Here is a 24,673-nt window from a genome sequence, read left to right as displayed (position 1 = left end):
CCACTTACGGTCTGCTGCAATTTTCAAAGCATTGATGCTTGGGATGAAGTTTCAAGCCTCAAACTTATCTCCCCACGGATGTAGAGCTGATTTTTTTTCTGTACTTTGTACTTTACAACTACACGATTACTTTTCAGCTGGCCTCAGGTTAAAAATTCTCTCTGCTCAGCTTTTAACAGTGTCGCACCCGACTGGACTACGAAAATAAAAAATCAGTAACATTACCTTTTCTGTTTTCTAGTAATGGCTAATTCCTAAAATGCAAACTTACCTCCGGTGTACTGGAAAGAGATATTAATCGGAGTCATTGACCTCAGTAGTTGCGACGCCGTCTATTAACATCAGATGGGTCATCATTAATCCGTAGAGGCAAAGGACGAAGACGAATTATTCAGGATCGTCGTAGCTCGTCAGTGAGAGAAATTGTCAGTTGCTGTCAACGTTTACTAGTCACTGCTTACGTGTTCTGGTGCTTCCTTTCCTGTAGAGAAGAAAATAGAGTATAGAATTTAGGCCAAAGGCCAAGCGTTGGGACCTATGAAGTCATTCAGCGCTGTAAAGGAAATTGACAGTAAGAAGGTCTGAAAGGTGTAACAGGAGGAAAACCTCGCAGTTGCACCATGAAACAATTGTTAGAGAGGGTGGAAAGTCAGATAGAAGAAAGAGAAAATGAACAGAGGTGCAGAAAAAGGAATGAAAGAGGTTGCAGGTAGAGGCCGAAGGGACGCTTCAAAGACCGTTTAGTAATGCCTACAGTGCACCACGTGAGGTGCACTGACGGCCTATCCCACTACGGAGTCCTTTCCTGTATGATGATATAAATTGATCGTGTGAAACTGGAAAACAAAATCATAGCCAATTTAATTTCATGTATCAACATCTGGCGCGAAGAATCTCGTTTAAGGAAGTTACTTGACTGACGTCTTATAAATTTTTCACCTTTTTAGCAGCTGAACTGAAGCCGCGATTGTTGCACGCTTATTCTCGTTATCTAGGACTAATATTTCCTGGGGGTCATAAGCCCTTTGTTGGCCGACTCGGTTGAGCTTTGGGCTGTCACTCGATGGGCCGGAGTTCAATTCCCGCGGCCGGCTGATGAAGAGTTAGAGGAATTTATTTCTGGTGATAGAAATTCATTTCTCGCTATAATGTGGTTCGGATTCCACAATAAGCTGTAGGTCCCGTTGCTAAGTAACCAATTGGTTCTTAGCCACGTAAAATAAGCCTAATCCTTCGGGCCAGCCCTAGGAGAGCTGTTAATCAGCTCAGTGGTCTGTTAAAACTAAGGTATACTTATATTTTTCCTGGGGGTCATTATCTTTACGATATTTACAGTCTTTTGTTCGTGTTTTTACGGTAATCCCCAACGGGCTTGTACTAAACACGCCGGAAAGGTGGATACATACCAGGTTAAAATTCTTGGGGGTCACTATCTGGGAAAGATCCTTGTTTAGTTACGCCATTACAACTGTCTAATATGATGCAACCAAAGCTCTAGTTTCTGAACCCTTCTACAGTGTTTACCTGCCCCGTCATTTCCTTGTTGGACCAAGAATGTTTTTCATCCTATATTTTTTAGGCGATTGGCTCCCATGAAGTGTGAAAAATGGGCTATTCAAAGATTTATTATAATCTTGTAAAACTTAGCGCATTAGGCTACTATCACTTACCTACATAGTGAAGATTTTGGAAGTAACGTTAGACTTCCTTCCTTCAGAGAATGGCTGGCTCTCTAGCGCCCATTTCCCCATCTGCAAGAAGAAGAAGAAGAAGAAGAAGAAGAAGAAAAAAAGAATGTCTGATTATCGAAACTGAAAGAAGAGAAACGCGAGGGTAAGAACACATAAAACAATAGAGGAATACGGATTAGAGAGTGAAGGCAGGGGTGGGGAACTCAATCTTTTTCAAGGAAAACGTGAAGTGGAAGAGGATAATGAAAAAGGCAACGGCACTTAGAGGAATGAAGAGAAGAAATGGTAACTATAAAAAATGGAACATGGGAAAAAAAAGGAATGAAATCCGATGCGGTTATTCGCGTACAAACTCGAGGCAATCCTGTGAATGAATAAGCATGTTTATTTTAGCTTCGTCATGCAACTAGTCTGCAACGCTGCATGCAGCGAGAAGGTCACCGAGATTATGCTAACTCCTCATTCCTTTTAATTTAGAGACACCTTCCTTGAGCCTGAGTATGATATTCTATTTGTTGGTTTGCCTTTGCTACTGCATATCCGGCTCTCTCTCTCTCTCTCTCTCTCTCTCTCTCTCATTTGGATAGCTCATCAATCTATAATAAGATGCATTCTTTCTGTTCAAGTGTATATATATATATATATATATATATATATATATATATATATATATATATATATATATATGCATATATATACATTTACAAATATGTATACTTACTATATATATATATATATATATATATATATATATATATATATATATATATATATATATATATATACATATACATATACACACATTTACAAATTTGTATATACTACTATATATTTACATTGAGAAATCGATCCGCAAAGCAAACACTATTTTCTCCCGTCCCCCCTCCCCATAACAAGACCAGAGAGACCCACAACAATAAAATAAAAATCAAACACCAGGACAGGATTAAGGCGTTGACACAGACATTTGGAAACTAACCCTTTTGCTTTTACCTACCCAAATACCTTAGCCAAATCCCTGATTAACGTCCAACAAAAACCAGTCCCCAAAGACACAGGAGTTTACGAAATCCCTTGCCTCGACTGTGACCAATCTTATATTGGTTTCACAGGCAAATCACTCCCCAAAAGATTAATACAGCATAAACGTTCAGTTATTTTTAACCACATAAATAACCATAACCACAGAATAAACTGGAATAAGCCTCGTATAATTTATAACAGCAATTGTCGGTTCAAAAGCCAGGTGGTGGAATCAGCCTTGATTAAGAAAAGAAATCCAATGGATCTCTCAAGAGGTACCTGGGATTCAGATATTATAGATAAAACCTTCCTCCAACCAGCGATTAAGAAGGTTAAAGAGAAATTGTCAACTGGAGTGACTTAACGGCTGACCTATGGATCTTCTGGTATAAATACTGCTTTTCTGTAACTTTTTCTTATTCACTATTTGCCTGAGGAGAGACAGTTTGGTCTCTGAAATAGAGCCTTTATTTTCCACATTTTGGCTTTTCTGTGGGCTCTCTTATATTTGATATAAATATATAATAATACCATATATATATATATATATATATATATATATATATATATATATATATATATATATATATATATATATATATATTGTCACGAAGTGATCAAGCACCTGGTTATTACACAAATAATAATACCAAAAAGTTACCTCACTTCGACCAGATACTTGAAACCTCATAACAAATATATTAAGACTGAATACTCTAAAGGTACAGAGATCCCATAAAACTTACTTATCACTTGAGAAAATCAATGTAATCTCACTGCTATGGGTGAGGTAACACCAATGTTATAAACAGACTAGTGGAAATAAGACTGTTTCAACAAACACTATAACAGTTTCTGGTTCTATTTCACCTAGATATGTCTCAGGTGAACAAACAGATATATCACTCGACTTTGTACACTAATTTCCTCACTCAATAGTGGTCAAAATGAAACGCTGTGCTTTAAAACTTTAAACAGACAAATTCATTAAGTTCAAAAGTTATATGCAGAGTTCACAATCTCAAAAAGATTTACTGTTATCTGACAACAGTGTAAGATTTAAGTATTTCTTAATCAAGTTTAATTCACAAAACTTTAATTTATTAAGAAAGCAATTTGGTTAAAAGATTCAAACCACAATACCTGTTTTAAACATACCTTGATTAATTAAACTCAATATGAATGTCTACTGTACATTACTGACTTAACTATATAAATAGTCTCTGAAATCTCAATAATAAGTATGCACTAACAAAATGCTAAGTAATCACCAGCACAAAACTTTTGTAATACACAATTATAAAATTATAGTAATGTGATAACACAGACATATAAGAATGAAATATGCTAAAATGGAAATATACCAACAGCAATTTCTACTAAGACAAAATATGTTTAACGATTACATCAATCTTTCTAAAAAGATTACCTTCTACTTTGAAAAGGTTAACCTACAGTCTTCTAAGACTTTCTCAAAGACTACACTCACAAGCTGCAATTAGACATACATAATGATATATAATTAGCAGCAAGACGCATTCGACCACTATAAGAGATATTATTCACCTCTTGAATAAAAACACAATTCTCTTTACCTAGAACATCTCCAACTCTTAACATAAAAACCTAGTAAACATCACTTTACCTTTTTATAAGTGTTTCACCAATACGCACTTTCCACAATGCTTGCACAATATAAATACCTCAGATCACCTCTTATAAAATGAATACACTTCTTACGTGAGTTTAAGAAAACTTTTACAAACAGGAAAGCAGCCAGTATAACAATAATTGAGAGAGAGAGAGAGAGAGAGAGAGAGAGAGAGAGAGAGAGAGAGAGAGAGAGAGAGAGAGAGAGAGAGAGAAGCTATCCTAGGAAACCCTTTTCCTGACTGCCTGACTCTGATCAGTACTGCACTTTTATCTCCAAGCCTCCCAGAATATATGATACATAAAGTAAGCATACATTATACATATAGGTATACATGTATGTATACATACAGGTATTCTAAGGCTCAGAAGAAATATACAGAGTTTTTATCAATGATTGACATCATCCGCTGACACTCAAACACTTGAACAAATGTACATGCTGCAGACCCAAAACTGGCTTTCGTCAGCATGTCAACTTCATCTTCTCTGTTCTCATTCCATTACTCAAGATCATGAAAAAGAATAAGCATAGACACAGCTAATAACTATGGATTAGGCACACATGATAAATGCATAACAGGCACCTGCCATTTGGCTGTCAAGTCATCAGATAGACAAGAGGCCTCTGCCTTTCGAACACGACTTCCTTCACACCAAACACTCCGTGTAAATAGCGGGCAAATGACAATGACAAAAAATATCTCTCCCTCTAAACACGCCAAGAATTCGGAGTTAATAACACCAGCATACAATTTATCTGTAAGAAAAGACATTTTAAAATCATATCTCACAACAAATGACGAATCTGCAAGCAAAACATCAAAATTTTCACAGAGATACATTACACTTGTAGAATGGTTTTATATATTATAATAACACCTTATAATATTCCCTCCCAGAAGATTAATTATCCTGGGTTCGAATCCACTGATTTGGGAACGTGGATAAATAATCTACAATACACTGCTCTCCAAAAATGTTCTCTCTTTACACGACAAGATTATACAATCAATCAGGGGAAATGACATGGCTGAAAAACTAGCACAGAATAGGTGAGTAAACTTGCCACATTCCCAAATCTTTGTAACTCTTCACCACTCTCAGAAACAAACTTGGTTTGCCAAATATTATCGGCAATTGATCAATAAGAGGTATGGATAATTATCAGCTACACTGATGGAATTCAGTTTTCTATAATCAGTACATCCAAATGTTTAATTGGTTTCTTCAATAACACACAAGGAGAACTGTAATGACTTGAACTCGCTCTGCCAATCCATGCTGCAACAAATATCGAACTTCCTTTTCAAAACATCTTGATGAAAGGTGATACGGTAAGCTCTTTGCCTGAATGGTTTAGCATCTTCTGATCTTTATCTCATGCTTTGTCGTAAGTTGGTACACTTAGGTATGTCTCCTGTAAAAATTTCAGGGAAACTTTGGATCATCTCAGTTAATTCCTTTGCTTGGTTCAACACTTAGATGTTTTAGTTTGTTTTTGAATTTTCTAATATTGAGGAATTGTTCATCTTGTTTTTCAGCTCCCAATCAAATCCATCATCATCCTCTGTAGATGAAGTTGTTGGGTTATAGACATAACCTTAGTTCTAGTCTCTGAGAAGTAGGGTTTAAAGATTTACATGTATCTTCCTCTATCGCTTTCTCCATGGTGTTTCAGCCACATAAGTTCGATCACTTCAGTTTTCTGTTAGTATCCCATAAGGACTCTGAAATTTATTTGTGAGGGTAAACCTTTCATTGGTAAAAACACTAGAATTTACACTAACATCTTTAAGCTTCTAGCTTGGGTCTTAGCATCATACTTTCTTTTCATTTTCTTTTTGGCTTGTCTTTCAAATTTTCAAAGAGAATTTTCACTTTAACCTTTCTCAAGTTCTTCACATATTCTCCTTGACTTCCTCTGACTTCATCCTGTGTTTCTGCAAGGATTTTCAACTGACTCTCATGTCTCAACCAAAATTCATTTCATTCATGCAAGATCCTGCATTTCCTTGATAAGCATCTCAACTCTAAATAACATTAAAGGTAAAACCAACATCCCATCTTCCTGACTCATTACAGTACTTGGTTAACATACTTTCAAAGTCTGGTGGAACCTTTCTAAGACTCCTTTGAGCCCTGGGTGATAAGCGCAGATAACTGTTTTACCCTAGCAGATCCATCATATCCGAATAATTTTGAGGTAAAGTTCGTTCTTTATCACTCTGTACAATTTCTTAATCCCAAACTTGGAGAAAAATTCCACCAACTTCCTGCAATTACCTTGCACTTATACTCTTACAGGGGAATTGCTCCCAGATATCTTGTTACGGGACACATTAACGTCAACAGATATCCATGACCTTTCTTCTGTTTTGAAGCGACCAAATACATCTATTATCACCTTGCTAAAGGGTTCTCCTTTAACCTCTATCAGTTGTAGGGGAGCCTTTTGAATAATTCCATTTGGTTTTCTATCTATCAGGTATGTATGACACTTCCTGCAAACTTTGCTGACATCCTCGTGAAGTCCAGGCCAAAAAAATACTTCATAACCTTCCTCAACAGTCTTCCTGATTCCCATATGTCCACCCGTATGCTTACTGCTACCACTGCTTCCTCAATGGATATGGAATCAAAATTTGACGATATTCAATTCTATTCAGCATTACTTCCTGGTATATCTGCAGGTCGATGCTTCCTCATTAGCAATCCCTCCTTTAGATAATAATAGGTAGAATTGTTGTATTTCTTTGTTCAACAACTCTTGAAGAACAGATCAGCCAATGTTGTATCCTCTTTCTGTGGTTCCACTAATTCTCTCTCTAGTCACTTGATCAACTCAAGGGCTGAACTTCTCAATATCTGTTAACTCTGCTTCTGTAGTTTCACTACTGTCTTCAGGAACACTGACTAATTGGAGTCTCTTTACCAATAATAGGATTTTCCTCTTCTTCAAGAATCTCTTCAGTACTGACATTAGGGGAAACTTCACTTTCCTGGAACAGCTCTTCTAAGCTCAAAGATCCTTCTGGTGCAGGCAAATCTTCAGTTTCTTCACTTCTATGCTCAGTTCTTTCTGTCTCTGGTAGTTACACAACTTGGAAATAGGTGGGGGTTTTTCTTTCAAATCTAATCGTAGGACTAATCCTTGTTCTATTTGTCTGTCACTACAGTGACAAGTAAAAAGTGAACACCACTTCACCACATTACTCAGTAAAACATGCACACCTTCAACAGCTAGTGAGTCCTTTACTGCAAAATCGATATTTCGTCACTTATTCACATGGCAGATGCAAGCGGCATATAGAGTTACTTCCTCTCCCATACCTCTTTAAAAATAACTGGAATCTCTGGTGAGATTCTTCTCCAACTGTGGGTGAGCACCTCGAACTACCACACTATGGTTACTTCCTGCATACACATCTTCTACTGGGAACTGTACACTCCAAAGAGGGGGCGATTTAGTATATTCTTCATAGATATATGGCTTAAAACCCTCATTGTTCAGCCACTCACTACTGGAAATTGCATTTCCACTGGTTGCTAAGCACTATGCTTGTCCTTGTTTCATTTTTCCCACATTGTTCCTCGTAGTTGGCCCTACCTGGTTGCCCTTTGTCACCTGTCCAACTGGTTTAGTCTGCTGGCATTCTCACAGAAACTTTTGGGACTATAATGTCCTACTCTTCCACACTTGTGGCAAAACAATACTAGTTTTCTGCACCTGCTGAGAATAGACTAGAAGGGGCTGGTTTAACATTCCACTGCTGTGGGGCATATTCTGGCTTTGTACTAGTATAATTATTAGAGGGTTTCTACAGCACTGTTCTAAACTCGACTGAGACCTATAACCTGTGAATTCATTGGTTCTGTACCTGCCATTATAATTCTTTTGCTGGATATTATGTTATAGTCCTCACCTAAGTAGCAGCTTTATCAAGTTTCTTCACCTCCTTCTCTCTCAAATAAGCCCTTATATGTTCAGGAATTCCTCTTAGATATTGCCTAAGACCACTAATTCTAGTTCATCCACAGACTTAACTTTAGCTGTTCTAGCCATCGTGTTTAAAACATCTCCTTACTTTATAGGCATAATCCAAGAAAGTCGTCTTGTCATCCTTCAAAGATCTGAATCTTCATTGTAATATTCAGGGTCATCTGTAACTCTGTAGCATTAATGTGTTTGAGTACTTGGTACTTTACATTGATCAGCTGATAAGGCTAGCAGGCACTCTTCCTTTACCAATGAGAACGCTCTGTATCAAGACTGACCATTCATCCTCTAGCCATCCCATACCTGAAGCCACTTTTTCAAAGTGATCAAAAAACTCATCTGAAGCTTCTTCTGTAAATTTTGGAATTAACTTCTGTACTCTTACTACATCAAACACAGTGGGTCTGCATTACCTTGATATAGTTATATGGGTTTACAGGCAGTAAGGATCGAGCCTGATTAACTCCAACTCCCTTTCATGCTTTGCTTTTTCTTTCTCTTTGCCTTTCTCTTTCTTTTTGCCTCCTGCTCTATCTCTTTCTTCTTTTCTTTATCAGCCTGCATCTGCAGCATAAGTAAGTTTTCTGATTCTAGTGCACTCCAGTCTACCCCAAAATTCTTCTGAGTCTAAACTTCAAGTTCTGGCCTGTACATCACTGTTCTCATTCTCTTGCCTTGTCTTATTTGTACCCTAATTCAGCTGCATTCAACAATTCATATGCCTCCTTTAACTCTCCATCTACTTTACCAGAGCTTTTTAATGCTTGGATTGCCACACACTTGACCTGTGCCTCAATCATATCAAGAGTAACATTATCCCACATGTCACTTATGAGAGTCCACTGTGCCTAGTCAGTGGGAGATTCAGATAATCCTTCTGATAGTTGAGGGGCCAAAATTCCTGGAACTTCAAAACTTGAGCCATTTTCTCTCTAGTTTCATCTAACAAAAAGGGTTTACAATACACTTCAAAACAATTATATGGTTACTCTCCTTACCAAAAATATATTATTCCTAATAATTACTCAGTATAAATCACAAACCAGATGATATTCTGTTTAGTTCTTCCTGGACGATGGGCACCAAATAATTTATTTAATCTTCTCCCAGATCTGACCATCAAATATTTTATCACGGTCTGATCCGTCTAACTTATCTAATCTGTCTAATCCTGCTCTTAATTTCCGGTCTGGCACTAAATAATTTGTCCGAAGTGATCAAGCACCTGCTACGTTAATAAATAATAATACCAAAAGTTACTCACTTCGACCAGACACTTGAAACCTCATAACAAATATATTAAGACTAAATACCTAAAGGTAGAGATCCCATAAAACTTACTTATCACTTGAGAAAATCAATGTAACTTCACTGCTATGGGTGAGAACAATTAATAAGTTATAAACAGACTAGTGGAAAATGGGCATCACTTCAACAAACACTATAACTGTTTCTGGTTCTATTTCTACCTAGATATAACCCTCAGGTAACAAACAGATATATCACTTACCTTGCACACATTCATTTATTTCTCTAATTACTAGTACTCAAAATGAAACTCAAATAAAACTTTTTAAACAGACAAATTTATTTCTAAGTTCAAAAGTTATATGCAGAGTTCATAATTCAAAAGATTTACTGTTATCTGACAACAGTGTAAGATTTAAGCATTTCTTAATCGTTTAATCTTACAAAACTCTTAATTTCTATTAAGAAAGCAATTTGCTAAGTAAGATTCAAAACCATTAACTATCACTCAAGTTTTAAACATATACCTGATTAATTAAACCTAACACGAATGTTCACTTCAAAATATTACTGACATTGAATCCATAAATAGTCTCTGGAAATCTCAATAATAAGTATGCACTAAATAAAATGTTAAGTAATCGCCAACACAAAACTTTAAATACAATAATTATAAAATTATAGTAATATGATAACACAGACATATAAGAATGAAATATGCAAAAATGGAAATATACCAACAGCAATTTCACTAAGACAAAAATATGTTTAAAGATTACATCAATCTTTCAAAAGATTACCTTCACTTTTAAAAAAGGCACAAACTCACATCTTTCTAAGACTTTCTCAAAGACTACACTGCTAAGTCACAAATGACATACACAATGACTTATAATTAGCAGCAAGACACATTAGAATTCACTATAAGAGATATTATTCACTCCTTATCAAAATAATACCCTTTACCTAGAACATCACTTCAACTCTAATATAAAAACCTAGTAAACATCACTTTACCTTTATGTTTCAATAATACACTTTCCACAATGCTTGCACAATATAAATACTCAGATCACCTCTTACAAAAATGAATACACTTCTTGGGTGAGTTTTAAGAAAACTTTTACAAACAGGAAAGCAGCCAGTATAACAATTGAGAGAGAGAGAGAGAGAGAGAGAGAGAGAGAGAGAGAGAGAGAGAGAGAGAGAGAGAGAGAAGCTATCCTTTTCCTGGACTGCCTGACTCTGGATCAGTACTGCATTTTTATCTTCAAGCCCTCCCAGAATACATGATACATAAAGTATACATACAGGTATACATGTACAGTATGTACATACAGGCATTCTAAGGTCTCAGAAGGAAATATGCCAGAGTTTCCATCAATGATTGACATCATCCACTGACACTCAACACTGAACAAACAAAAGAAGTGTTTGCGACCCAAAACTGCCACGCTGTCAGCATGTCAACTTCATCTCTCTCTCTCTGTTCCCTCATTCCATTACTCCAAGATCATGGAAAAGAATAAGTATAGACACAGCTAATAACTATGATTTAGTACACATGATAAATGGATGACAGGCACTTGCCGCTTGTCTGTCGGGTCATCAGATAAGTCAAGAGGCTCTGCCTTCGAACACTACTTCTTCACACCAAATACCTGTGCAAATATAGCGGGCAACAAATATGATTAAAAGATATCTCTCTCTCCACAACACGCCAAGAATCTGAGTTAATAACACCAGTATACAATTCTTATCTGTAAGAAAAGACATTTTAAATCATATCTCACAACAAGTGACGAATCTGCAAGCAAAAATCAAAATTTTCACAGAGATACATATTACACTTGTAGAATGGTTTTATATATTATAACACCATATAATATATATATATATATATATATATATATATATATATATATATATATATATATATATATCTATATATATATATATATATATATATATATATATATATATATAATTTCAAAGAGAAACTGTTTTTCAATTCTCATCCTGGCAAAAATCAGCAAGAGGATTAAACAACCGAAATTCTCTTGAAGCAATTTGCATTGATATAAAACCCAGTTGCCAAACCACAAAGATCACTTCCATAAGAACATCTGATAAACAACAATAGGGTAGTTATTTATAACTATCACATGATCCCATATTTTTGTTTTCTTTGTATCTGCTTTCCTACACCAGTGAATGGACCTAAGTTGTGATTATTATTATTATTGGTTCAAATATACTGTACATATATATATATATATATATATATATATATATATATATATATATATTATATATATATATATATATATATATATATATATATATATATATATATATATATATATATATATATATATATATGTGTGTGTGTGTGTGTGTGTGTGTGTGTGTGTGTGCATCTATGTGTGTGTGTATGTATGTATATACACACACATATACATTCCTTTAAAAAGTCTATAAAACAAACAAAAATTCAAATAAGGCACTATATCAGCATATATATATATATATATATATATATATATATATATATATATATATATATATATATATATATATGTATATGTGTGTGTGTGTGCATCTATGTGCGTGTGTATGTATGTATATACACACACATATACATTCCTTTAAAAGTCTATAAAAGAAACAAAAAAAATTCAAATAAGGCACTATATCAGCATGATTATAAGCTTAGTAAAATTCCCTTGCTTCTTTTATGTGCCTTATGAAGGAAATTATATATATATATATATATATATATATATATATATATATATATATATATATATATATATATATACATACATATACACATATATACATATAAGCACAATATACATATATATACATACATATGTGTGTTTGTCTGTGTGCGCTTGTGCTTGTCGTCTGTTCGTGTACCCAACTCAAGCTTCCTAATGTTAAAAACTTTGTTGTGATTCCATCATATTCACGTTTAATGGGGAAACTAGCCACCTTGTATCTATAGAGATGCAAGTTCAACCCTTTTTTCCGAAACTGTCCGCGTTCTGCGCAGTGTGTCTGCGACATCACGCGCTACTGGCTAGATTAGCTTAAAGCAAAATTAACTGCAAAACCAATGCTTATGGATTAAATTTAGAGAAACAAAATGCAGTGCCAGACAAAATGGTTAACACTGCAAAACCTTGAAAGTGACAGGTAGCAAAAGGGCTTACCCGTTTCAAAAAGGACTGATAATATCGTCATCATCATTACCTAAACTATACTAAACTATGACAGAAAAGTTTGGTATATCATACAGCTTGATGTATAGATTAAACTAATATGGATTGGAACACTTCTTTGGTTGCCTTCGACAAATGGGAGCATGCTACCAGCATCCATCACCTGTAAAGCACAGAATACGATGTCACCTAATGGGCACAGAGACTTCTCTCATGGGATCAAAGCACAACATAGAGGAAAGTGGTAACAGAGTAACGTGTCAGCAACTTCCTTTTCTTGCTTGAGTGAGCAGAAATCATCAGCTTCTGATGAAGATTGGCTGCAAAGTGAACTAGCCCTTTCTGCATTGTTCTGTTTGCCAGACTCCGATTTTGATGAAGGCAATGGGGACAAGAACATTTCTGGAATTCTAAGGATACCTTGGGCTTAGAAACTGCCATAGAAGAAGAGGGACAAGAATCTTTAGGTGGTTTCACTGCAAAGGAGTTTCCACAATACCCGAACTTAGGGTCGAAAGTTTCTGAGGACGATACCTCTTGGATTGGAGCGTAAGCAAAGGAAGAAGGTAGCTGATGGAACCAAGCAGGGAATTTACTGCCTAGCTAAAAACCACGCAGAAAATGTTTAAATGTTACCACGGCGGAAAGACCCTGAAAGCGGGTGAGGGTGCAATAAAAAGCTTATTATCAGATATAAAGAAACATATAGCACTGCCTGAGAAGTTGCACCATATTTTGTTCGGTGTCGAACATTTTTCAGGATTAGGTATTAAATAGAACAATAATTTCTCAGGCACACACACACATATACAAAAGTGATAATAATCATATATATATATATATATATATATATATATATATATATATATATATATATATATATATATATATATATAAATTTTGCATTCTTAGTAATCTAGTAATGGGTCTCCTTATGTTACCTAGTCATTCATTAAAAAGGTGTTTCCGTAGTTAACTCTAAAGATAGTGTATACAGTATATATTATATTCAACAATAAAAACATTTCAGCCACTATATATCATCATAGGCCAGGTCTTGAATAATTTCTTGTAAATATTATGTAATCCGATAGTCCAAAATTGGAACCATTAGATATTATTACTGACCATGTCCTGTATAATTCATTGTATATATTATACAATCTAATAACAAATAAGCAACTGAATCGTTACAAATCTATTATTAATCACGTCTTGTGCTCTTATTTACTCACATTTAACGCAGATAGCAGAGAATTCCAATGTACATCTAGTACCCTAAAAGGTCCTACCCTGTAGTCTCGTACTGCGTGACGTCACTAATTTATTGAGAAGCCGTGTTTAGTACTACTGTAGGCCCTCGGTGCGGCCGTCTATTTTACATTACCATACGGTGTTTAGTACTAGCACCTCGGAGCAGGTGACGCGTAGATAACAAGCTAAAGTAGCACCGCATAATTTTATTGTGAAAACCTTCTCATTCCCAGACATTTGAGATTAAGGCTCTTGGTTCCGTAGGTGGATGATATTTTTATAACTTACGAGTATGATGATGTTCGATTGAGTGAATTCTTAAGATGGGTCGAGGGTTTCATACAGACTGAACAAGGAGAAACCAGTAAATCGGTGTTTCCACATATAATGTTCTATCAGCTGAATATCGAATTTTATTTTTTTTATTGCAAAAATACCAATACAAACACTTAATACATTTCTTCCATTCAAAGCAGGTTCAACATCATAAGTAACCTTCTTAACAGGAGTTTTAAAGTTTGGAATAGTAAATTTGTAGATACAGAACTCTATACTTAGCATGTTTGCCAAGGAATAAGGTAACGTCATGTTTCTGTTTGTGATCTCGCAAGTGCTTTTGCCCTTTTGAAAAATGATAAACCTACACACACACACACACACACACACATGCTAGTCCTGCCATATATCCCACACTTGGGAATCATGATGATGTATAACGAAGGTATCCAAATTGGTTTTATTTTGAATAAGGTTTTATGCCATAAAACTGACCATCAATCATATGGATAAATCTGCTCAAGATATAGGGGTTTGCATCACTCATTGCTGGGACTGAAATAAGAAACAGACCGAGGATTGGAGAATGGAAGTTTGTGGGTTCGTCAAGACAAGATACCCGTTTTAAATTAGCACCGACGAGCTTGCTTTGTTTGTCTTCCTAACGGTATTGTGGCAACATATTCCTTAATTCTAGATCAAAGAAGAGACTTAAACATATAAGAAGCCAAATGTAAGTAAGACGAGGGATTCGGCGCGTTCCTTCTTAAAACCACAGCCATGCATCTGTTTACTATATCCGGTAAAGATTTAGGCTAAGGGGGAGAACATGACACTCGCTATGATGCACTTATTTTTCGCGCGGCTTGTCCGGTGGGCGGAGCTATCTGAAAAAGAGGGTGGAGCATTCCCCAGTTCTATCGTTCTATATACACTAATATTGTACTGTAAAGTGGCCTTTTCACGCAACAATTGAACTATTGAAGCTCTATGCTGTTCTTTTCATGAAATTTTACGATTTTTCTCTTTGGTTAACTTCCAAATTTTCATATTATAGCCGAAGAGGCGTGTTGGAAAGCATGCGAAAACTCCTGTGTATTGCAATGACATCCAATCCCACAAACATAGACACAAACATCACTGAGAATCTGTTAACTGACAAAAGCACTGCATTGTTCTTTTTGCAACATCACTTTTTTCATACTTGGCAACTCATCTAGCAGACGACGCCACAAGTTGTGGCACGCGAGGAACGGCGGAGGGGAAATAGTTTCAGCACCAATCAACATCACGATAGCCTTTGTCTTCACATTCAACGTACCATACAATGTTTGTTTTTTTATAATATACAATTGAATCAAAATGCATGTAACTTGTATATGGCCGAAGAAGATGCCAAGACTCGCATAATATTTACGAATGACCACATGCTCATACTCATGTAGTGTACTTTGCGCAAAACCATTTGATCATAACTAATAACCGTAAAATTAAGAATAAATATGTTTCACGATGCAAAAACAAGAATACATATGTCCCAGAGAACATTGTCACTAAAGAAAAAAGAATGCTATCATTACCTCCTTGCGCTATGGCGACCCCCATAAAAGAAGTACCAGCCTTTATTCATGAGGAGAATGCTGTGAACAAAGCGATGAACTCAAAGGTACAAAACCTTTAGGTAGTTTCTGGAGTTAAGTGGGCGAGTTACACGCGTTACAAATACACATAATCATTAGCATAAACATTCATATTTTACACACAACCAAGGCACTATATGAATCCAGGTAAAAAAGTCATAGAAAAAAAGTCACAGGAAAAAAGTCATACTGATATTTCCTAGATAATGATGACACCCCCAGGGTTTTTAACCCGGCACGTATCCACCTTTGCGGCGGGTTTAGTACAAACCTGCTGGGGATTACCGTAAAATCGTAAACAAAAGACTGTAAATTAATGTGGCCTTTTTTCTGTGACTTTATTTCCTAGCCAAAACTACGACTTTTTTGTGACTTTTTTCCTGTGACTTTATTACCGGCCGCCCACTGTACACGCCTCCGCGGAACACAGTACTGAGTCAGAAAAAAGAAAGAAAATACAGAGATTACAAGTATTACCAAATACCAACAAAAATGTATCAAATATCAGAATGTAAATGTATGTAGTTCGGGATTGGTTGTAATCTTTTGTAAATAATTTACTGAGTAAAAACTTAAATAAAAAAATATCAGAATGAATGAGACTCTTACACACCTCATTCCAAAACATACGCACTATATATATATATATATATATATATATATATATATATATATATATATATATATATATATATATATATATATATATATACATATATATACATATATATATATATATTGTTACGTGTGAGGAGTCTTGGTTGATCATGTATTATTCAATTTACGTAATTTTTACGGCCCTGCAAACCAAGATTACACGTAACCTGTCACTTGAAGCCAAAAGTTAACCTCAAAGACAGACGTTAATTAGCCAAAGGTCGCCAGTTAAGGGTTATTAACTTAACAAAGAATATTTGAGTTGAATTTGATTTTAAACGCAACGGTTCTTCCAAACATTCGGACGCGAGGCAATCAAAGCATCGAGATTTAACCTGATTTTGCTTACCCTAAATCCTAGGTATTTTACTGGAATAATGGGGTTGAAGCTAACAATAAAATAATTATGCTTAATCTAGACTTTGTAAACACATATACCCTAAGTGGTGGCTGAAGGAAGAAAACAAAGAAAAAATGTGAAATACAGAAAAGAACTAGTCAATCGTGAAGCTTCAACAAGAATCGGACTTACCGTGAACGCCGAAGTCGCTGCGCAAAACGAGGGACCTCAGGAGTCGTATTCTGGCAGTCTTCCCAATTCACTAATTAAGATAGACGTAGGGGAGAAAGTAATAAAGAATAAAGAATATCGTTCGGGCACGCACGCAGCGCCACCCTGGTTCCGTGACCGCTGGGATCTCTCTCACTGACTCGACCTCGCCGTTCTTCCAGAGGAGGGCTTATACCGCCCGGGCAATCCCGACCTTGACAAAGGCATCGTCGAATGCATAGAATAAAGCTTAAGGGCCACCATAACTAGGGTCATTGAGCGTAAACCCTCTCTGAGGCTTAGGTCCCTAATGCCCTAACATATTTTGTTTACAAACTTTCCAGCCTATGCGGCGCCATTTGTCTACGGCGGTGATTGTTATTTTTAAATTGCCTACCCTATCGGGGGCAGAGATGTTCTCTGTCGAGGTCAATTGGACTAATATTCCTACACCTAACTACATCGAGGGCGAACAGCAGTAATATTTATAAAAGCTCCCCCCCTTAAGAGGGCCTTCACTCCCTTTTCGGGCGTGAAGGTCTATACTAAGCAAGCTGTTCGCCTCTCGTAGGTTACTCTCCTTCCCCTGAGCAGATTAGTCCTGGTTAGCCTACCTAGCTACAGAACTACCTAACCCTAGATAGGATATGAGCTATAATTACTACTTAACCTAATTCTAATAGTACTAGAAGGTGCTCACGGTTATTATAGGCTACCTCCTACAATCATGATGTGTTTTAGACCTAGCCTAGTGGTACGTTCTATGATATTCCCTAGCCTAACCTATCCTAACCCGACCGTAGCACCAACATAAGAGTTAATATTCTAACTAAATTACAACATGGTTTATGTTTAATACAATTAAAATTTACTAGTTAATTCATGAGGTTGCCTCATATGATAAATGGGTGCCTCACTGAGGTCTTAGGCCATGCGTGTCACGAGCATCGTGGCTCGTTTCACAATAGTTAAGATTACTGAAATTAGTTAGGCTACTTACATGATTACTGCGGCTCGGTGGTAAGTGGAAAGAACAAGGTTACTAAATTGATGTACCGTACTTTAAGGTGGCCTAGGCTATGCACAATGAAAGGAAGAGATCACACTGGCTACCTTCTCTGGGCAAGGGGCCAGGATCACTCTTAGATGTTAGGGCACTGTGCCAAGAGGGCACTAGTGCCAGGAGGAGCTTATAGCTCGGCAACTACTGGGCTCTCTTCCGCCTTCTTCTTCTTCTTCTTGGTTTCCTCCAAGGCCTATCAGTAGCTGGCCTAGCAGGTGATGAGAGCACCAACTCGGGGACAGGCCAGAAGGGCTAGCGGGCGCGAAGTCAGGGGCAACTGCAAAAGCTGCGGGAGGACTCCCTACTCCGGCTGCTGCGACAACCGGAGCGAGAGCGATCTCGACTTCTGCGTCCGAGGATGCCAGTTCCTGGTCTTCCAAGGAGGGGTACCATTTCGATCCTCCAGGGGTTCATCCCCTGGATTCAAATTTTGCACAGAAGAAGTTTCGGGTGCTGGAGGCTCTCCAGTCGCGATGATCAACTGCATGGGGAATCCTAAATCTCCCGGAGGAGGATTCGCCTCATGATTTAGACCCGGCATAGGGGCCTTTTCCATTGGTAGCTCAACGTCCGTGGCGGACGGAGTCTGGCACTGCTCAGTGCTCGCAAGTGGCACTGGCAGCAGTTGAGGGTCAGGCATGCCTGACAAGGGGTCCGGAGGTGCACTACCTCGCGGACGACTTGTGGTTGGCTGCGGCAGAGATTCCTGCCCCAGCGGGAGATCGTAGCCTCTCCTAGAGTTTTGTTCGGGGGCGTCCGCTGGGCGTTGCTTGCTTGGGCAGCCCTCCCAATTTGTGGAGTGGTCTGCCCGCTTGCACGTCCTGCAGCGGTACTGCTCCTCCTGAATCTCTTCGCGGAGGGGGAGGACCTCTTGGTGGGCCAGCCCTTCGCGATTGGAGAGGGCTAGGCCTGAAATAGGTTGGGTGGCGCCCCTTCCGCGGACCACTTTGGTGGGCGGAAGGTGGAGGTTTGTCATTTTTGGGAGTTACAACTGGGGCCTCCGTGGAGGAGGTAACGTGGTTGCGGAGTGGCGTTGCAGACGGGCTTCCGCAGAGAAGATCCCGACCCAACAAGAAGACCACTCCGGGCCGAATTCCACCTACCACGCCAAGGCGGTGGGGTATCGTGCCCCAAGGTGTCATTACCTGGAGTTGGACCGTAGTAGGAACGGTAATGGTGTGGCCCTCTATCCACTTCATTTCCCACCGCGTTTCTTCGTCAACCACAGCACCGACTGGCACTTGGGCCCTAGTGATCAGGCTAATGTCTGCCGCAGTGTCTACTGTGACCGGGAGGGTCACGGGCAGGCTAGTGCTCTGAAGAGGGGCCACCGAGATGAACTGGGTTTCCAGTCTCTCGGGGTAAAGGATCCGGTGCGGACCAGCAGCAGAAAATGAAGTGCTGATTAGGTTGACAAATTTGGTGGTGGGGACATGATGTGGACAGGCCGGAGATCCAGCATTGTAGTGGCTAGCAGCCCCACAGGATCTGCACGGGCCTTTTGGATGGGCTCGGTGGCCTGCAGTAACTGTTGGAGGAGAGGGCTGAGCGGGTGAATCGGGAGCGGAGTTCTGGCTGGTAGGGTTAGGCTGCTTATTAGTGCCGAGTTTGTATCGGCACTCAGCTTCAGCGTGGCCCCCCTTCTTGCAATAGTTGCATATGGTCGTCCTACTAGGCAGTCCATTCTTCGGGCGAGTGGAGTTCGAGAGGTAGGCCGGAGGGATGATTCGCTTCTGAGAGGTGCTATGCGACTGATTGAAGGTTTCCCACGAATCAGCCATGCGACAAGCTTCCATAAGTGTGGAGGGCTGTTTATCGTTAAGATATACTGCAAGGGGCCCTGGCACACATTGGAAAAGGTCTTCTAGCATGGTCCGATTGAAGAGATCCTCAAACGTCGTGCAGGCCAAGGAGTCGAACCAGCGCGCACCGGACTGGGTTTTGTGACATGCCCATTCCGTCCAAGACCAGCCAACTTCCTTGGCAAGACCTCGAACCGTTGTTCCATTTTTCTGGGGTTATCTCGTAGGCCTTTGTAATGACTCTCACGAACTTCCGCCATGTTGCCTCTCTGGCTCTTTTCCAGTGATATAAGCGCTGCCTTGGCTTTTTCCTCCATATGCTTGGCTAGTATTAAGGCTCTCTCCGTCTCCGTGGTGCTGTAGTTATCGAAAAGAGCCTCGATCTCCTCCAGCCATGCTTCTGGCTCGTCCTCAGTCCACTTGGGGACTAGGGAATTGATGCTCGAAATTGGAGAGTTTGATGCAGCAGGTGTAGGACTGAGGCTTGATGGCTAGCCCGTAGCCGGCATTCTCCATTTTCGCTCTCTCAAGCTCGAGCTCCTTCTCCTTTAGGGCTAACTCAGTTTCCTTGCAGGCTAACTCATGCTGTCTCCTTCTTTCTTCTCTTTCCTCTTCATACTGCCTTTGCTCGGCGTCATACACCCTTCGTTCTTCTTCATACTTCCTCTGCTCGAGTCTTTCTTCCTTCTCCCGCTTGGCCAAGTCGTCCACTTGCTCCTTAACCCAGGTAGTAAGTTCCGAGCCGGTGAGACCTGCCGCCGTCCCCAGCCCCAGGAAAGTTTTATAATGCTCTGCTGCCATGGTTCTGGTGGGGAAGGGGCGTCTAACCGGGTCGACGGGCGTACTTGGGGGCAGCGAGGAAGTGTCTCTTCAATGAAGTGGCACCCTTTCAAAAGGTGGCACTGTAGTTTGGGTGTGCCGTGTACAGGTCACACTGGTGGCACTCAGTATCCCTAGGCACTGGTGCAGGTTAAGTTCCAGAAGAACTTTCTTCTGTGTTCCCTTTGGTTTTGTTTTATTTATTTTTCTGGATTCTTGCTTGGTGGCACTTATGGTGCCAATGTGTTCCTAGGGACCTCTACTGGAGTCCAACTAGGCTATATGGGAGGAAAGGCACTCTACACCCCTGCAGAGTGCAACAATCGAATGAGAGAGAAAGGGAAGGTAAAGAGAGAGAGAGAGAGAGATAGAGAAGTGCTATTCCAGTGATGAGTGCTGCAAATTATTGGCACTGTGGAATAAAGTGAATTTGGGTTTTTTTTTTTTTTTTTTTTTTTTCTTAAAGATCCTCGTGAGTGGCTGGTCCCAGTACTGGCCCCTTCTTTTTCAGAGGGTGAAAACTACTGTTTGCTTCGGTCTGGATAGCAGGCCTCACTCGTGACCGACAGTTTATCACTGTATTGTAATTACTCTTAACTTGTCCTCATCTATTGTGGGACAGAGGTGTTTCTTTTATTTGGTTAAAGTATTCGAATTAATTAGCCTAGTGTCGGCCGTTCTTTCTTTGAAGAGGGTCACGTACACTTAGGTTAGGAATGCTTACTTGAATGACGGGAGAGAGAGATTTTCAATCAGCGAATTTCTTGCTGCTTGAGAACATGTAAACAAAGATTTTATACATGCACAATGGCATGGATCTTAATAAAATGATATAGATGCGTCGTCTTGGCTTCCTTAGGATTACTTTATTATCTTAATTTTCCCGGAGCCGACGTCACAAAAGTTTATCGTAAAAATTTTAAATTTTCTTTATATGATTTTTATAGTAGGTATTCGTATAGGAACTGGTGGTATTACCCCTAACTAAGGCCTATCTTTCCCTGCCTAAATTATCTTTTTTTTTTTTTTTTTTTTTTTTGTCTAGGAAGTCTGTCTAACTTCTACTACGCCGAGAGAGTAGTTCCAAAAGGGCTGGGAGCAGAGTGGTCACAACAGAGAATGACAATAACAAGATCTTAAGATGGCGGAAAATCCCGTTAGGCCTAAGTTTCAAAGACAACTCGCGCGCGAAGGAAACCCCAAAATGGCCGTTCTCTCACAAACAGTTCGACCAATTTCAAAACAACTCCAAATGGGGTATTTTCTTTAGCACAAATTCAAACAACGAAACAAATGCAGGTATCCAGATTTTACTTTAAATATACCAATCATGCATAGCGTTTTTACGTTACGGATGGAAAACTAAATTACCAAACAACTTGTGTCTTTTTGTTATCGTTCTCTGGCGGTGAAACATTAAACGGCAAACAATGGAATAGATTTGCGTGATTTGGAACCTGACCAAATTTACTTTACTGAAAATGTATTTTATGATACAATTACTACTTCAGTTCGTTCGCCACTTCACTGACACGGTTTTTGAATGATTCCCGCTATATGCAAACAATAACGATCGGAATTGCCGACGCGATTTCTAAATTACTTTGTGTACATGAAACAGGCTCCGCTTTTCCGGCCTTAAGATACGTTATGGACGACTTAACTCGAATGCTCGAACACAGTAAAAATGCCATTCATAAATTATGTCTCTCGTTATAAATTATGTCTCACTCTGTTTCTACACCCTTCCTACCTATGCTAATTCTCGCTACACTTGTTATTATAACTATTGTCTTTACTGCTTATTATTATGCCTCGTTCCTTGTTTGGAAGAATGAAATGGAGTTCGATATCTGACTTTTATTTTTTGGAATTAATGTAATTTTAATTTCCTTTTCTCCAGATTCTTTCTCTAAAATGTACTTTAGATTCTAATAAGGTCGCCAATGTTACGTGTGAGGAGTCTTGGTTGATCATGTATTATTCAATTTACGTAATTTTTACGGCCCTGCAAACCAAGATTACACGTAACCTGTCACTTGAAGCCAAAAGTTAACCTCAAAGACAGACGTTAATTAGCCAAAGGTCGCCAGTTAAGGGTTATTAACCTTAACAAAGAATATTTGAGTTGAATTTGATTTTAAACGCAACGGTTCTTCCAAACATTCGGACGCGAGGCAATCAAAGCATCGAGATTTAACCTGATTTTGCTTACCCTAAATCCTAGGTATTTTACTGGAATAATGGGGTTGAAGCTAACAATAAAATAATTATGCTTAATCTAGACTTTGTAAACACATATACCCTAAGTGGTGGCTGAAGGAAGAAAACAAAGAAAAAATGTGAAATACAGAAAAGAACTAGTCAATCGACTTAAGCTTCAACAAGAATCGGACTTACCGTGAACGCCGAAGTTCGCTGCGCAAACGAGGGACCTCAGGAGTCGTATTCTGGCAGTCTTCCCAATTCACTAATTAAGATAGACGTAGGAGAGAAAGTAATAAAGAATAAAGAATATCGTTCGGGCACGCACGCAGCGTCACCCTGGTTCCGTGACCGCTGGGATCTCTCTCACTGACTCGACTCGCCGTTCTTCCAGAGGAGGGCCTATACGCCCGGGCAATCCGACCTTGACAAAGGCATCGTCGAATGCATAGAATAAAGCTTAAGGGCCACCATAACTAGGGGTCATTGAGCGTAAACCCTCTCTGAGGCTTAGGTCCCTAATGCCCTAACATATTTTGTTTACAAACTTTCCAGCCTATAAATGCGCCATTTTGTCAACGGCGGTGATTGTTATTTTTAAATTGCCTACCCTGCCGGGCGTGGCAGAGATGTTCTCTGTCGAGGTCAATTGACTAATATTCCTACACCTAACTACATCGAGGGCTTAACAGCAGTAATATTTATAAATATATATATATATATATATATATATATATATATATATATATATATATATATATATATATATATATATATATATATATATATATATACATACATATATAAGAAATATGTCTGTAAGATGTTAGTCTTACTAACCTGTGCTGCATTACACTGCAACTGATTATTTAAATCAACATAGGCACAGTGATGTTGAAGGAATGAATATGCCTAATTTGCTCTGCTCATGAAGAAAACTCAGGCTGGGTCATTTTCTGACCTATATATATATATATATATATATATATATATATATATATATATATATACATATATATATATATATATATATATGCACACACACACATATATATATATATATATATATATATATATATATATATATATAATTATATACATATATTTAGCTATGATATAATCCTTGTAGTCAAGTAGTTACCAGCCTTGCCACACCAGCAAGGACTGAAGTAAATACTAGGGAGAGGAAAATTATTAAACTGTTTCATTAAAAATCCACGTGGCCTTCATTAATTCTAGTAATAAATAGTGTATCAAGCATACAGTCAACTGAGGTGGAAGAAATCTTAAGAGATGAAAACCTCGTCGTCAACGAAACCTGGAAGGTGAAAGCCTTTCGGAGATGCCCTCTTGAAGGGTAGCGTATAGTGAACTAAATAGTGGTCTTGCTCTTACTAATGTGTTTTGGTACGACTTTACCGTGGTTCGTTACTCGCAGTACACGTGATATTAAACCACAACTAACACACTAATAACAAATTCACTTTACCTTGGGAATACCTCATGCCTTTAGATGGTTAAGATGACTGCATGATAAGTGCTTCGACCTTCTCCAGGATCGAACCCGG

General features: G+C 38.4%; 1 long non-coding RNA gene across 1 annotated transcript in view; it reads right to left on the bottom strand.

Moving 5' to 3' along the window:
* Positions 1 to 276: 276 nt before the first annotated feature.
* The window catches only part of LOC136845709 (uncharacterized), a 257,178-nt gene continuing 232,781 nt past the window's right edge, over positions 277 to 24,673 (bottom strand). The window contains exons 4-5 of the long non-coding RNA XR_010855225.1: positions 1,671 to 1,751; positions 277 to 481 (exon numbers count right to left, since the gene is read on the bottom strand). This is a non-coding gene — a long non-coding RNA (uncharacterized lncRNA). The remainder of the gene's footprint in view (positions 482 to 1,670; positions 1,752 to 24,673) is intronic.

This window comes from Macrobrachium rosenbergii, chromosome 14, assembly GCF_040412425.1.
Source record: "Macrobrachium rosenbergii isolate ZJJX-2024 chromosome 14, ASM4041242v1, whole genome shotgun sequence".
Taxonomy (NCBI): domain Eukaryota; kingdom Metazoa; phylum Arthropoda; class Malacostraca; order Decapoda; family Palaemonidae; genus Macrobrachium; species Macrobrachium rosenbergii.
Note: the sequence above shows the minus strand (reverse complement) of the source record. Positions and strands in the feature narration are given on the sequence as shown.